This window comes from Branchiostoma floridae, chromosome 4 (assembly GCF_000003815.2).
Source record: "Branchiostoma floridae strain S238N-H82 chromosome 4, Bfl_VNyyK, whole genome shotgun sequence".
Classification (NCBI taxonomy): Eukaryota; Metazoa; Chordata; class Leptocardii; order Amphioxiformes; family Branchiostomatidae; genus Branchiostoma; species Branchiostoma floridae.
The window spans coordinates 5,147,111-5,161,427 of NC_049982.1; the positions used below are offsets into that span (position 1 = coordinate 5,147,111).

The window sequence follows — 14,317 nt, forward strand, 5'->3', positions numbered from 1 at the left end:
GTGTGTGTGTGTGTGTGTGTGTGTATGTGTTCTTTCAACTGCCAAAGTTTGGGCAGCTGTATGTAGCGTGAAAGACTCTCGGGCTCATTTCCCAAACAACACCACGAAATGCATCAAAACAAAAGCGAGTTTCTACCTTTACTCCGGCAAAGAACTCGTTGCTGATCTCCATCGTGTCAGGGTCTCCTCCGCCTTTGTACCTGCCGCGAACTTTGCAGGTGATCTGGAAAATATTGAGTCAAAAATATTTGTGACCTAAAAGTGATGCTCAATGATAAACAATAACCCTACACTTGAATACATGTATTCCATAAAAATGAACATGTACAGCTGGCTATGTGTATGTGACATTAGAAATACCTAAGTTTGCATCATCGTTAGATAATACATATATACTTGATTGTCATTTCAAGCACCTTGCAAACCGTAAACAAAAACTCCCTGAAGCAAACATAGCGAGCAGAAATTTGAAAAACAAACTATTGAATGTATTTTCATTTCTATTGTAGCGTTTGAAACGTCGGTCTCTAGCTGCATTAGAGTATTGATTCATTTGCCACGGTAGCAACACCTAACCTTCACCAAAGTTAAAATCTATGAGTCACTGAGCAACAAGCTGATGTGAAGGAGTAAGTCAGCTTATGCTGCTATTTCTCACCGTCTTTCCCATCCCAGCTATGAGATCATCTTGTTTCAAGATTGATCTGCTCTCTCCATTTACCAACACATCCTCGAAGATGGGACTGTTGTCGGCGACCCAGAAGACTTCGAATGTCAGGTTGTCCCAATGAGGACGGTCGAAGTCGCAGAAACAGCACGACTTCGTAAGGTTCCGTGCCATTAGTAAGCCTTGGGTTGGTCGTGATGTTGGGGAAGTTGGCTGTGATGGAAAATTTGAAACATTATTAAAATGTGGAGTTCCAACATTTTTCTTTCTTGTGCTTTGCACGGATTAATTGATCAGTCATCTGAGCACAAAGAATCTCTTTGCATGAGTTGAAAAAGATGTCAAGGTGCTGTACCCGTTGAGACATCAGCATGTCAATATCAGATTGGTTTGGAATCACTGGATTTTACAATTAGTCTTTCATGAATCAATCAAAGTTCAAGAAAACAAAACATAGACAGTGCCATGCATATTGCGATTAGACTGGAAGGCAGATTAAGTCCCAAATTTCATAATCGTCACGTTTGATTTTAGAAATGGAGTGAATCCATACAGCAACAATTTGCCCTTGTGATTATGCAGAAGAGCAATTCAATTTTATGCATAGAGAGAAATGGCTATGTAGTCTAAACGATTCAAGCTGCAGCACAACTCTTACCTGAACAACCAGGTGTGAATCCGTAGTTTTCTGAGGTCTGTCCTGGGGGACAGGGCACTTCGGTCCCTTTTCAGGAAATGAAGAAAATAGTGGTTTATGTATAGTCAGGGAATTGTAAGCATTGTATCAGCTTGCATAGTTCTCATGGCAATCCTGTTATAGGTCTGCTCGCAGTTAGTACATGTACTGATATCCTTGCTATTGCATTTATAATCATTGAATTGTCTTTGCATACAGTATTCAATTTACGAGCAAGCATACTTTGAATGCTGAATTTCGTAACATATGGAATATGACGCAGAGACTAACGTGACCTTTTTTTTCTTTATTCACAGACAGCAATTGCCGGTGTTGTGACCAAAGTAAAAATACTAGTACATCATAGACATAACATTGATACACTTTGTGAATCTGAATACAGTCAATCAAATTTTGTCCAAACTGTCTATCCTGCTGTAAAATTAGACATGTCAGCTTGAATCACGTGAATGCACTCAGGTTTTAAGCTCACGGTTTTACTGACTGTGTCAGTCGGTTCCAGAAGCGGGAAGCGTACGGAATGAAGCTGGGCTTGTATGTCTGTGTCCTTCAAAATAAATCTAATAAGAGTCTTCAGGACTTTTGACAACATGTCTCTGGCTCACCTGCACAATATGCTTCATCACAGCCAGGTGTGGGAGGTAGACGATAGACATAGAACGGCTCAGGGGGCCCAGGGCAATTCTTGACGTTGATATCCCAACAGTTGGCCTCACAGTCTCTACTACTGAATGACCTGCGACAAGCTTGCCTTGTCACTTCACCGTCAGATATTGTCGGAAGAGAACCTATAGCATAGGGTGTGTATTTGACAAACTTAAGATCAAAGTTTCTTTCCTTAGGATTTGGTTGAAGCCTGAAATGCTATCTCATTATCCATAGAAACAAATCTCGTCTTCACATATATCAAGGGGAAACTACACCCTGTTTATTATATTACAATGCAATTTAGAGTTCCACAACCTCATACCTTTGTTAAATGATGTTAAGACGGCAACCTTATCAAGTGACGTGTTATAAATGTCTCTCATTCATTATAAGTCTCTCATTCAAATAATGTGCATATCAATTAATCGACTTGTCCACTTGAATACACCTTTCTCACGCGGCGGCCATCATAGATTGAAGACGAGGTCAATGAGGCAAACAAACAAAATTTATTTCTAAAGTCAGCTCCCATTTAGTATTTCCCCAGACCACAAAAATTTTCACAAGATCAAATAATAAATATTATAACAAGTGTTATGCACCGAAAGATGTAGCAATGTATTGTAGCATAGACTGATCCCACTGCCCCGTATGAGACGCAAAATAAAAACATAATAATGCAAATATTTGACGGACATGCAACCAAATCTCTTATTGGATGTTTTCCTAATTGGCAGGCTATCATTGGTTGAACTACTAATTATGATGGACAGTCTTTTGTTTGCCTCATTGAACTCGTTTTAGATCTATCATGGCCGCCGCGTGAGAAAGGTGTATAGCACAAGCTGTTCATCATGTAACGCTAGTTCACCTTTATCCGCAGGGTAACCTACATCCGTTGTCTTTAAACAGAGCATTTATGGGTCGACGGACTGTGGCTGCTATTATGCATGGTTGCCATTTAAAGCCACTGCCCGTCAACCTCACATTCGTAAATATCCTGTTTTAAGGATATCAGGTCGTCTAATCATTGGGGGTTCTTATTTGTGGAAGGATGGCATTTTCAAGGGATGGCTTAGGCGTCGACTGCATTTAGATGCTTTATTCTGTGCTATCTTTGTAGTCGTCCGATACGACCTCTTGGAAGGGTCTCGTAAGCTCTGGTTTCTTAAGCATGCGTGTCTATGTGAGTCTATACGTCAGTTACTGAAGCAACTGGATCTGATGTTGGGTACCTTGATGACACACGGATACATACAGTGATACACCAACGCTCACTTGATTAACGTATAAATTTATGGAAGATAGTCCAAAAAATGGTCTGAAAGGTGCGATGGACGTTCATGACTCACCTTTCATCCAAACAGGCCCGAGAGTTGAGCAGCTGCTGGCAGACAGAAGAGAGCAGTTCGTCGGTATCTCTCCCCCCGCCGGACTGACGAAGCGGTACCACTGGGTCCTTAGGCCGCTGTCACAACGTAACTGGTCGCCTGGACTCGCGACGCTGCCGGTGCTCCTGGAGGGCTCGTCCAGGGCCACGTAGTCGGTACATGGATCACCGAGCGCCACGGCTGTTAGAAAACAGTGTAAAATCTAAGCTGTACATATATTTTGCTTTGCGTATGCAGTAGGCCTAAGTAACAATGTAAGCAAATCATAAACTTGGAACGACTATCGTGTATTAAACCGAAGAATGTTGTGTCACTTAATTCCGATATCGATTGGAACGTAAATGTTCATCAGAACAATAATACCCCAGCAATGCTACAACAGCGCTGCTGCCCGTCATGTAGCCCCGGTCGGGCTCTGAAGCCAGAAAGTTGTTACTGTGGACTACCGGTTAGGGGTGCCTCTTGGTGTTTTCCTGATTAGACCGCGTTTATTTGTCGCCGGATCCTGGGTTGATTTTAACCCCGAGTTAAAAATAAAAACATCCAGGGGCCCGGGCGTGCCCAAAATAGCCCTGTAGCCACGGGGTTTCCCACGGGGCACGTAAAGATCACGCCCGAAAATGACAAAGACAGTCCGATGCATGGGCAATAGGCCGCGGCATATTTTTTTAATTGCAGAAAAAGAGAAAATACAGTACAGGTCGGTACAGCCCTCAAGCAAACTGGCACTGAAGCGCATGTTGAACAAGGGATCGTAGGGCGGTCTGTGCCCTGCATGTTACGTGCTATACTTTTATAAAGCAGACAAATTGTGAGAAATGTTTGAGAGGCCACATATCTGCAGCATTACTGCAGCATTGGATCAGCCTTGCTCAGATGGAACGGACAGCAGCAGATGTGTGGAGTAGCAAGTGTGGAGAACAATGACGGCCAGCCTCAGCGAACACTGACATGCCGGTGAAGATGATGATGATGATCTGCATTCGCTGTCATTCAGCTAAGGCTTTGGTCCTAATTGCACAGGTGACCGGCCGGGCTCCAAAGCCAAATTGAAATTGTCCCGCTGGACAATTTCCGTCGGATAAAGGGGGAGGGGGCGTCTAATAGTATGTGTTATCGGGTACCGGCTCACATACCCACAACTCCACCCGAGGCCCAGTCGTAATCAAATTTTAGTCTCTACCAGACTCCCACATGGCCGAATAGAAATAGTGAACTTTGGACAAGTTAAGAATAAAAGTGTACTTGGAGTTGCTTGGCCTAGGAGTGAACTGGCCGGCCGACGGAGGCCCTCTGGCCGGCCGACTTCCCTTGGGTACTATTGACTCTATTTGCCCAATTTCTACCATTTAATAGACCACCGATCCGCTTAGTCTAGTACTAATTAGTGGCTACTTACATTTATCCCGGCCACGGAGCCACGAAGGGGACACTGCCCGAAAGTGCAAACAAAAGCCCGTGAATTGCCTGCCCAGGGCAAGTTTAACCTCATGCAACACTCACACGAAACAAAGGATTGGACACATGACAACGATGTCAAAGAGACAGGGAGAGGAAGTGAAACCCACGACCTAGCTGTAGTTCGAATGAGCTTGGACTGAGTCAATATTTTCTTCATTCCCTTGCGTGACACATCGAGTCAACAATTGTACAAACTGTTATTCTTCCTTCTGTCGACAGTTTAATAAGTTTTCCAATTCATCTTGAAATTTGTAAGCAGAAATCGACAGCAGTCTGCGAATAGCAAAATAGCAGGAGAAAAGGTAAATGTGGTGGTGGCAGACTTCTTCATGAGTACATATCCATGCAAACATAACCTATGGCAGTACCACTAAGCTTATATATGTTTGGTACGCGGGGTTGGTGGGGGGTGGGGGTGCGTTTGAATACTGAAGGTCGGGTATTAACTTAGATGGTTAATTATCAGGAGCCCATATATATATATTAGGAATAATATTATTAGTGGCACCTCTTATGAATATGAGGATGAAATGAACTGATCTATATCTATATCTATATCTATCTCTCTCTCTCTCTCTATATATATATATATGGGCTCCTATACATATTTATATGTATATATATACATATAATTATTAACACCTATAGTGTGTTATTTAAAAACCGATAGTGCAAAACCTTTACAAATTAGAGCTAATGTTATAAATATTCTGTTGAAGATTTGACGTTACTATGATCATTTTGAGCAGATATTTGTAACGTTTGCCGCGGGCAGCATAAGTATACACAAGACACAAACGTGTGGGCAACCAATGTAACAGTCTTCTGTTTTTGTAAAGGAGTGGAACCGTTGAATTCATTGTGACGATCAAATTTCTCATGTATTTCCTTCCTGTTTTACTCATCCTATATTTCAATATTAGAGCGTTTAAAATGGAAATGTTCTGGATGAGGCAATCTGTATAAAATTGATATCTACTGCACTATATTCCCGCATTTACATCTTCATTGCATACTTTGAGCGGTTAAAAACGGTACAGAAACAAGCAATTCCCCATTGTTTGATGCTGTCTAATTGCTGGCCCACTTTACGTTACGCTTTTCGCGTCAGCGGTGAAATTTCCCGCTGTCGGGACGCCGCTATCGGGACCCCTTTAGACACACCGCCCGGAAATCTGGCAGGACACCCGCGGGAAAGTCTACCCGTAGAGATCGCAGTTTTTCTAGCTGCACGCTGTCATATTGAACAAACTTTCATTTTTTGTTTGCGTACCGCATCCAAGTGATTGAAAATTCAAATACGGGACTTGCATAAGAAATACAAGTCCCTGACTACGTTGTTGTTTCGCTGACACAACTCCGACCGCAAAATTTTCGATAAAAAAGCACTTTAAAACCCTTTCAAAACGAACTGTTTGATAGAAGATCCCTTTCTTTCAGTGATGACCTGCTAAATAATGGCTACGCACTGAAATAATCGCCCAAACCATAACTCACTGTCGGGAGTCAGGGTTTAGGCGTTCTCTTTATACGCAGTTTGAAGTGTCGGGGACACCCGCTGAGCCTACGGGCGTACACTTCGGAGTGGACGGGAGAAAATTTGAACACAGCGGGACTACGACGACGGGAACTCTCTTTACACGGTGCTCCCGCTCTCGCAGTTCCGCTCTCGCCACTCCCGCTAACGCGAAAACATTTCTTTTTGACCTGGTGTAAAAAAGCTGCCCACTTTTTAAATGTCCCTAGGGACGTCCACTTATACCTATGATGCAGTCAATAAGGTAAGTCATTTCGAAGAAAACAGGGTAAAGTCTACGGTAACGTTTGTTACCTGCCCTGTAATACATTACCAATGGGACCGAAAATAATAAGTTGTCATTTTTTGGCTATGGTTAAAAGAGGAATTTTCCTAAACAACCAGGTAGTTTCCACTGAAAATAAAGCCGATTTACTTTTTGACCAAAAAAATGTCATTTTTTACATTTCAATGAGAACGAGTGAGAATCCACTCTGTTCAGATTTAAAGAAGTGTTTGAATACACCCACCTGCCAAGACCAAGTAGACGAACAGTAGGGAAATCGGTTTAGCCGTCGAGGCCATGGCGAATTTCTATGTTTCTCTACGCTCAGTTGTGCTTCTTGAAACGGCACGAATCTTTGGACTGAGACTTCCTTCACACACAACCCTTCTCCAACTAGTCTCGCGAAAATATTGATTCACCTCCCGTGTTTAACTTCTCATGTCATTGTCTAGCCTGACAAAACTGCATGGCAACCTTCCTTGTCGACAGCCTGTTTGGACGCAGTGGGTGGACATGCAGGAAAGGTGGCAAACTGATAGAAAGCCCGAGAAAAACACCTTAAAGTACGTAAAATTAGCCGGAGCTGAACTAAGTAAACTCGACACAAAAAGTTTGGAATATCAACTTTGGTATATGGTATTTCTGTTATATCTGTATAAATTTCAATGTATTACATATCAATAGAAAGGTTGTCTGATTCCCTTTCCCATGGTATCCAACTTATTATGATTGTAAACTTATGAAACGGACGCCAGGCCTGTTTACTTGAGTGGGTCACCAAAAAAAGTGCCCAAATTTCCCCGATTCTGTACATGTTCAACGCTGTATCGTCCTGTTGGTATTGGCGCGCGTGTCAGTGATTCAATCAATCCTCACGTCACGTTTTCACGTCACCTTCGGTATACAGAACATACAAGTTTGTTTTACCACATTTGAGTACAGTATATCTGCCCTTTCGGCAGTTGAATGGCCAAATTAAAGCGTGGAGGCGGCAAGGAGAACCGCACGTAGACACGGCATAAGAACGGTTCTTTCGGTGTTTGGTGGTGGAGGCAGCGTCATGGTGTGGGACGCTATAATCGCCATATGAAAAATAAAACTCGTCATCATTCCAGGCAACTTCAATGAGGTGAGATATAGGGATACCATCCTCTATCCAGTCGCAATATCCTACCTCTACAATATTGGACCAAATTCCATTTGGAAGATTACAACACCCGTCCACACAGCCAAGGACCATTGCAGGCTACCTCCAGGATGCTTAGGATGGAATAGCCTTCATACGGTTTATGGCTAGCACTCGATTGAATACCTCTTGGTTTAAATTGTTTGCAGTGAATAAAGGGTATACGTAACAGTGGCTTTGTCCTGTTTATTCAACTTGCCTTCATTTGCTTAATACCGACGGAAGAAAATGAGCTGAATGGAGTGTTTGACTTGGCCATACACTGTACACTAATGGTCGTGCCCGGCAACCCCAATACGTGACATGTAAGGATGGTAGCAATTGAATGGATTGGACACACATGAGATTTGGAGTACACTAGTAGCACTTGTACTCTTCTTAAAGTATGCAACCAGCCAAGTGGCCCAACACCATGCATGAGGAATACTTCCTTAAAAATATCGGGCTCAGACAAACACATGACCGCCTGGCAAGGTCATTCTCAGAAAGAAGTACCACCTCAGAAAAGAACAAGAAATAGCCATGCCTTCAAGCACAAAGATATCAAGTCTCCATGGCCACACTAAACGCGCAATTCTGTCTTCCAAGTGAGCCTACTAGGTAGAAATACGCTGTAGTTGCTGTAGTTAACATTAACCGCTAGATGCCCTCGCTCTTCCGTCGCCTTGTTTGTTCAACTACTCTCCTTCGAAAGCGTGACATATAAAAGGTCATATTTCCCCCCGCCAGCCAATTTTCTTGGAGAGTTCGGTGACTGTGGTTAAAATGGCTTCAATGGAAGGCAAGATAAAGATCATCCTTGCGCTTTCCTTATCCCTGTGTCCCAAACATTCAATCCTTCTTGTCGCCTCGTTCTGTCTATTTCCAAGTTCCAACACATGTCATTATGTTCAAATCGTACAAACAATTATATTTTGATTCAAATCTATTCAGACGACGTGGAATGTCACAGGAAAGGAAACGTTTTTTTTTCTCGGCCTCCAAATTTATCCCTGCAGACATCATGATCAGTACATCATCTTATCCCACATATTCATCTTTCGGTTCTGAAACTCCATAAGCTCCCTTACCTATGATGGGATTGTTTCACTGACCAGCTCACATGTCATAATCTAAGTCTAACACTTGCTTATCGCGGCAATACACGATTCAGTATGTCTTACGAATGGATCAGAGATAAAGCCCATATTATCAAAACATCAACAACAAAAACAACAACAACGTTTGTTCAGTATTTTTGACAGGAAGCCAATGTAATCCCAGATTTTACAATTCAAATGAGCCGACTTCGAGCCAATCACAAGCGATTACAAGAACATGAGTCGGCGTCCTTTGTGGTACATCAGCTGTTCAAAGGGATTTTCGATAAAGCAGTGTATTTTGTAAGTTTTCTTAAAATGTAACATTACCGCTAGTTCACCTTTATTCTCGGGGTAACATATATCCGTTGTATTTTAAAACTAGCCGGTAGTCAAGCCTTGTTCGCTTTGTTCAGCTTCCGAAGGCCGTAAGTAGCGACTTTCGGGATCGGAACAAAGCGAACAAGGCTGGACTCCAGGCTAGTTTTAAAACAGGATGTCTTGGGACATAAGTCGACGGAAAGTGGTTCCAAACTGCCAAAGTTTGAAAGTAATAGCAACTTGAAACCACCGTCCGTCGACTTGATGACCCAAAATACACTGTTTTTCAATACAACGGATATAGGTTGCCCAACGGATAAAGGTGAACTAGCGTTACATCTATAAAGAAAGCAAACCTCTGGAACGAAACGAAACGAATCCGTCGGTTCGCATTACATTACGTCAGATTTTCTGACCCTATTCTCACAGGAGCCACCTGTTCTGTGCCCCACTAAGGCCTACGTCACATTTCCTACCCGGGGCCCGGCCGGGCTGCTTGCGGAAACGAAAAATTAGATTTCATGCCAATGAATATGCACCAGGAATGCCGTTGAATTGCTTTTGGTCCGTTTTGTGTTTTTGTTGTCTTTTATATCATATTTATCGTTCCGGAAGGCTGCCCGGCCGGGCCCCTTTGTGTAAATGTGAAGGGCTTCCGAAGAACGACAAACTGGTTGCTGTTTAAAGTGCCCCCTTTCCCAGCATTGAGAATGTTAGCCTCTGATGAAAATCGCGAATCAGTGCCCCTAAGGCCGCTGCAGATTTGAAAATGACCTAGGCCCTCCCCTGCTAATGAGTCTATTGCTTCTATTGATTTAGATAGCACTTTTCCTTCGCGGTGGCGAATGGAACTCCTATGTTGGCTAAACTCCTTCCCAAGCTTATGTATGATACTGTGCCACCGCAATATCTGCTTGGAGATTACTTTTCCCTAGCATAGGAACGGAAAACTACACTTTGCTTCAGGTCTCTGAATTTCTCAAGGTCGTCCGGTCATAAGAGCGCGGTTGACGCATTTGCGGGGATTTTCTAAATTCCTTGCTTTTGTCGTCAAACTGAAGACAAACGAGGCGATTTTCATAACGGCGAAAAGGTCTTTGTTATTGAGACTTTGGAGCAGATAACTGAGTGGTATCGCTTCTAGCCGCGTCACGTCAATGCAGACATTTGATGGTGACGGCGTTATGAATGGTTGAAGTAAACTGCGACAGGAAAATGATAAGAACGCGCAGAACATGACGCATGGCAAGGATTCCGGGAAGGAAGCTTGACGTCATCACTGCATTCCCGGATCGCACGGCTGAATACTGTGACGCCATCTACCCTCTAGCTCAGAGGTTATGCTTTGGCTTGTTCTTGACGCAATTTAGACGTTTTTGCGGTGCTTTCTATTTTCTGTTTTTTTTTACCTCCATGAAATGTCAAGGAGGTTATATTTTACCCTGCGTTTGTCTGTGTGTCATGAACGGTTGGGTGGATTGGTTTCATACTTGGTGTGTTGGTAGTGTGTGACAAAAGCTGGAAATGATTAGATTTTGGGCCCCTAGTGGCTCCCCTTGGTACTGCAGCGCAACTTACGGTTTTGCTATCTCGGTGTTCTGAACATGCTATGGTCACGATTTTTGAGTATTAGATAGCTCTTGTGCTCAGGAAGAAATGACATAAGTTTGGGCCCCCTAACATCTAGTTTTGGGATAGCAGGGGCATTTTTGTCAAAAACTTATAACTCAAGAAGAGAACAACGGATTTTCATGATTTTTGGTATGTAGGTACCTTAGACAATGTTTTACAAGATAAGATACTAATTATGCAAAATAGGAGTACATTTGCATAATTAATGAGAATATTCTATCATAGCAGTTTTTTCAATGTATCTCTTGTTCCAGTCATGCTATGGTCTTGACATTTAGGTGGTAGATGGCTTTTAGTGCCATAAAAAAGTGGGGCAAGTTTCACCCCCCTAACATTTAATTATGGAACTGCAGGGGTGTTTTTGCCAAGACACTCCAAAGAGGTTACCTGCAGAAAGGAACGACGGATTGCCTGCATTTTAGGCATGCAGGTAGCTTAGGCAAAGATGTTCATAATGATATACATGTTATGCAAATGAGGACTTAATTTGCATAATTAATGAGGGAGTTGTATAATTCCATTTTTTTCAATAACTGGACCTCAATACATGTAACATATGGTAATTATGATAGGTGGAATATAAGCAGATACCAAATATGGTAATGAGGAACTTATTTGCATAATTTATGTAAAAATTGCAAAACCGCTTTATGATCAATAATGGGAATTTTATAATTGTGACATGTGTACATTAGTCAATGATGAACAACATGCATAAATTATGTTAATGTGTTAAGTCAATTGCATGAAATTTACGAAAGCTCTAAATTTTCATGGAGGTATGAGGTCGCCGAACTCTAGTTCTTTTTTTTTTTATGGGCTGGTGGACAAAAAAAACCCCGACAAAATGGAAAGCTCCGGTAATCTCCAAGCATATTCCTCCGGTGGCTTAAAACAGTAACATAAGCTGGGGAAGGACTTCAGCCGGCAGAGGGAAAAATTTGCCACCGCAGTGGGGGTGACGCAGTGGGGAAGGACTTCAGCCGGCAGAGGGAAAAATTTGCCACCGCAGTGGAGAGAGCAACGACCATCCCTTGGACTTAGACATAGACCCCTTCCAAGACCTTTTCCCCTCTGCTTGGAGTGACGTCATCACCGTGAGAACCAGTGCAGTTCACGGTGTGCGCGTGCTGACTGATTCCACCTGTGCCAGCTGACTCTGTATTAGATATAACCCATTTCCTTTGTTGTGCAATAAACTTTCACTGGACCCTTCCTGAATACCTGAATAAACTTTCACTCGTTCATAATTTTCGCCATTCTTTTGTAACCGTTTTATGCCCTCCTTGACATTGAGAATGACAAGAAAACAGTCAGCAAAGCATGTTACACATCGATAGAAAAACGTTTTCAACTTTTGACCTAAACATAGATTAGAGCGATGACATATTTCCCAACATAAATACACGCACACGAATGATAATATAATGTGTGGAATTTCCCAAAAGGAAGTCATGCGTCACCCCCACATTCCGGGCGCACGTGGTACGGCCCTGCGCAGAAATGTCCCGGTGTGCCACTGTACTGCGCATCCATGAGTGGAGGTGAACTGTGCAGTCGACTTTGGCGAATTTCTCACATCCGGAGGCGAATTTCTGCGGTTTCTTCTGGGACTTCTGCCTCAAAACTGCGTCTGACCAGAGACAACATCCCCAGGATATTCCCAACCAACGCACATCGCGGTAGGTCCCATAGTTCGGATGCTAGCGCTGTTGTTTTAGAGGTATTGCTTTTTGTTTATGTTCACTTGCCTGATCCCAATCGCACCGCACTGCCAGAATCTGGAGATTTCCCGGCGATTGGTAGAACAGAAAGTCTCCCAAATCCCGTCCCTCATGTCTACAACCTTCCATGTCTTCCACACGGGACCCAGTCCGTGTCTACCACTCCTGGTTTCGACCAGGGACCGGTGTGTCCTCCGGTAGTTTGGTTCGCAGCTCGCGGTCTCAGCCTGCCAGTGTCCCCACATGCCATATGTTTTCATCATCACGTCGTTTGCACCGTTATAATTTTCAGCATCAAGAACTGAGGAACTTCGCTTCTCTCTAAACGCAATTTAATCTGTCCTGATTAATTTCTAACCCATAAACTTGCAGTTATAATCATCGATCCTGACGGTACTTATGAGGAACATTACGTTTTATGTGATTAGGAATGTATTAACGTTAATAAACTTTGGAGAGTTTTTATTGTAAGGTTGGGGTATCAGTTCCCTCCAGCTAAACGTTTGAGATTTTCGCTCCTTTTGTTAACAGATAAGTTTCATCAATTGTCTGATTGCATGACGATATTGTAATGCTGATGACTATTATGTTATGTAACTGTAATTAGTAATTAGTTAATTACTCTAGAGAATTGTATTGTCTACTAGAGGGTTGGAATTCTCACACAGAAAGAGTAGTTTTGATCATTTCTTTCAGCATGTTTATTGTGTGGAATAAACAAGTAAATTGGTCAAAACACAATTTAGCCTTTAGGCAAGACTGATAACAAAAAAAGTTTCTATGGAGATTTGTAAAAATCCAATTTATTATTGGGAGAAGTATATTTTCCTCAATTCCCTGTTAAATCTAGGTAGTGATGATAGGTAGCTTCTGGTAGTCTATTTATTAGTTTCAGCACCAATAAACTTGTGGAAAATTGATGAAACATAAAAAAAAATTCAATATCACAGAATAAGGCACGTTAAGTGACTTGTAATAACCTTGTCTACTAGTAGTTTATTGGATTGCAATATCTTTGCGCTTGATGACATAATACTAGTGTGGATTGTGTCTTTGTCGTTTTTATTGGTTAGGTACTCATCTTCAATTGTGGCGTATTCAGCGCACACGTCTGCCGGGGGTTGGCGGGTCAGCGTCGCTGCGAAATCAGAGCCGGCGCGTTAGTTCTTACTTAAATTGGTTATTGACCGCGCCGGGCGGTGATGTTGTGAAAATTGTTTGATGAAGCGCCGCTGATGAAATATTACTTCCCCGAGAATCGCTGCTCGGGGACGGAGCTGGTGTGATAACGCGTGTGTAGGTGATTAGTGGGACCAGTTATTGCTAAGGTCATATTGATTTGCTTGTCGCACGTTAGTTGAAGGATTGGTATCACCCAATATTCAGTTTTGAGAGCGTACTCTCTGGTTTTGATGCAGAAGTTTGTAGTCGCACACTTATGAAGTTATTATCATAAGGAAGCCAAAAGAATTTAAGAAAGGAAAAACTTACTGGAATGTAGGTTCATCTGTGACTATAATCAACATTATGTTACAATTATATCAATATACAAAATAAAGCGCTTACATGTACATGAAAATACATAAATCCTCTGATCTTTATCAAGTTGAAATGATCTAAAGCCTATGTCACACGTCCATTTGTTTTCAAAACATAAGGAAAAACATGCAATACTATCAATTCACTACCAGTCATCAAGTAGAAAGCAT

At 42.3% G+C, this 14,317-nt stretch overlaps 1 protein-coding gene across 1 annotated transcript in view; it reads left to right on the top strand.

The window, feature by feature from the left end:
• Window positions 1-12,387: 12,387 nt before the first annotated feature.
• Window positions 12,388-14,317, top strand: part of LOC118413281 (LARGE xylosyl- and glucuronyltransferase 1-like) — a 145,918-nt gene continuing 143,988 nt past the window's right edge. The window contains 1 exon segment of the mRNA XM_035816545.1: window positions 12,388-12,566. The gene's annotated coding sequence lies outside the window, so the exon portion shown is untranslated.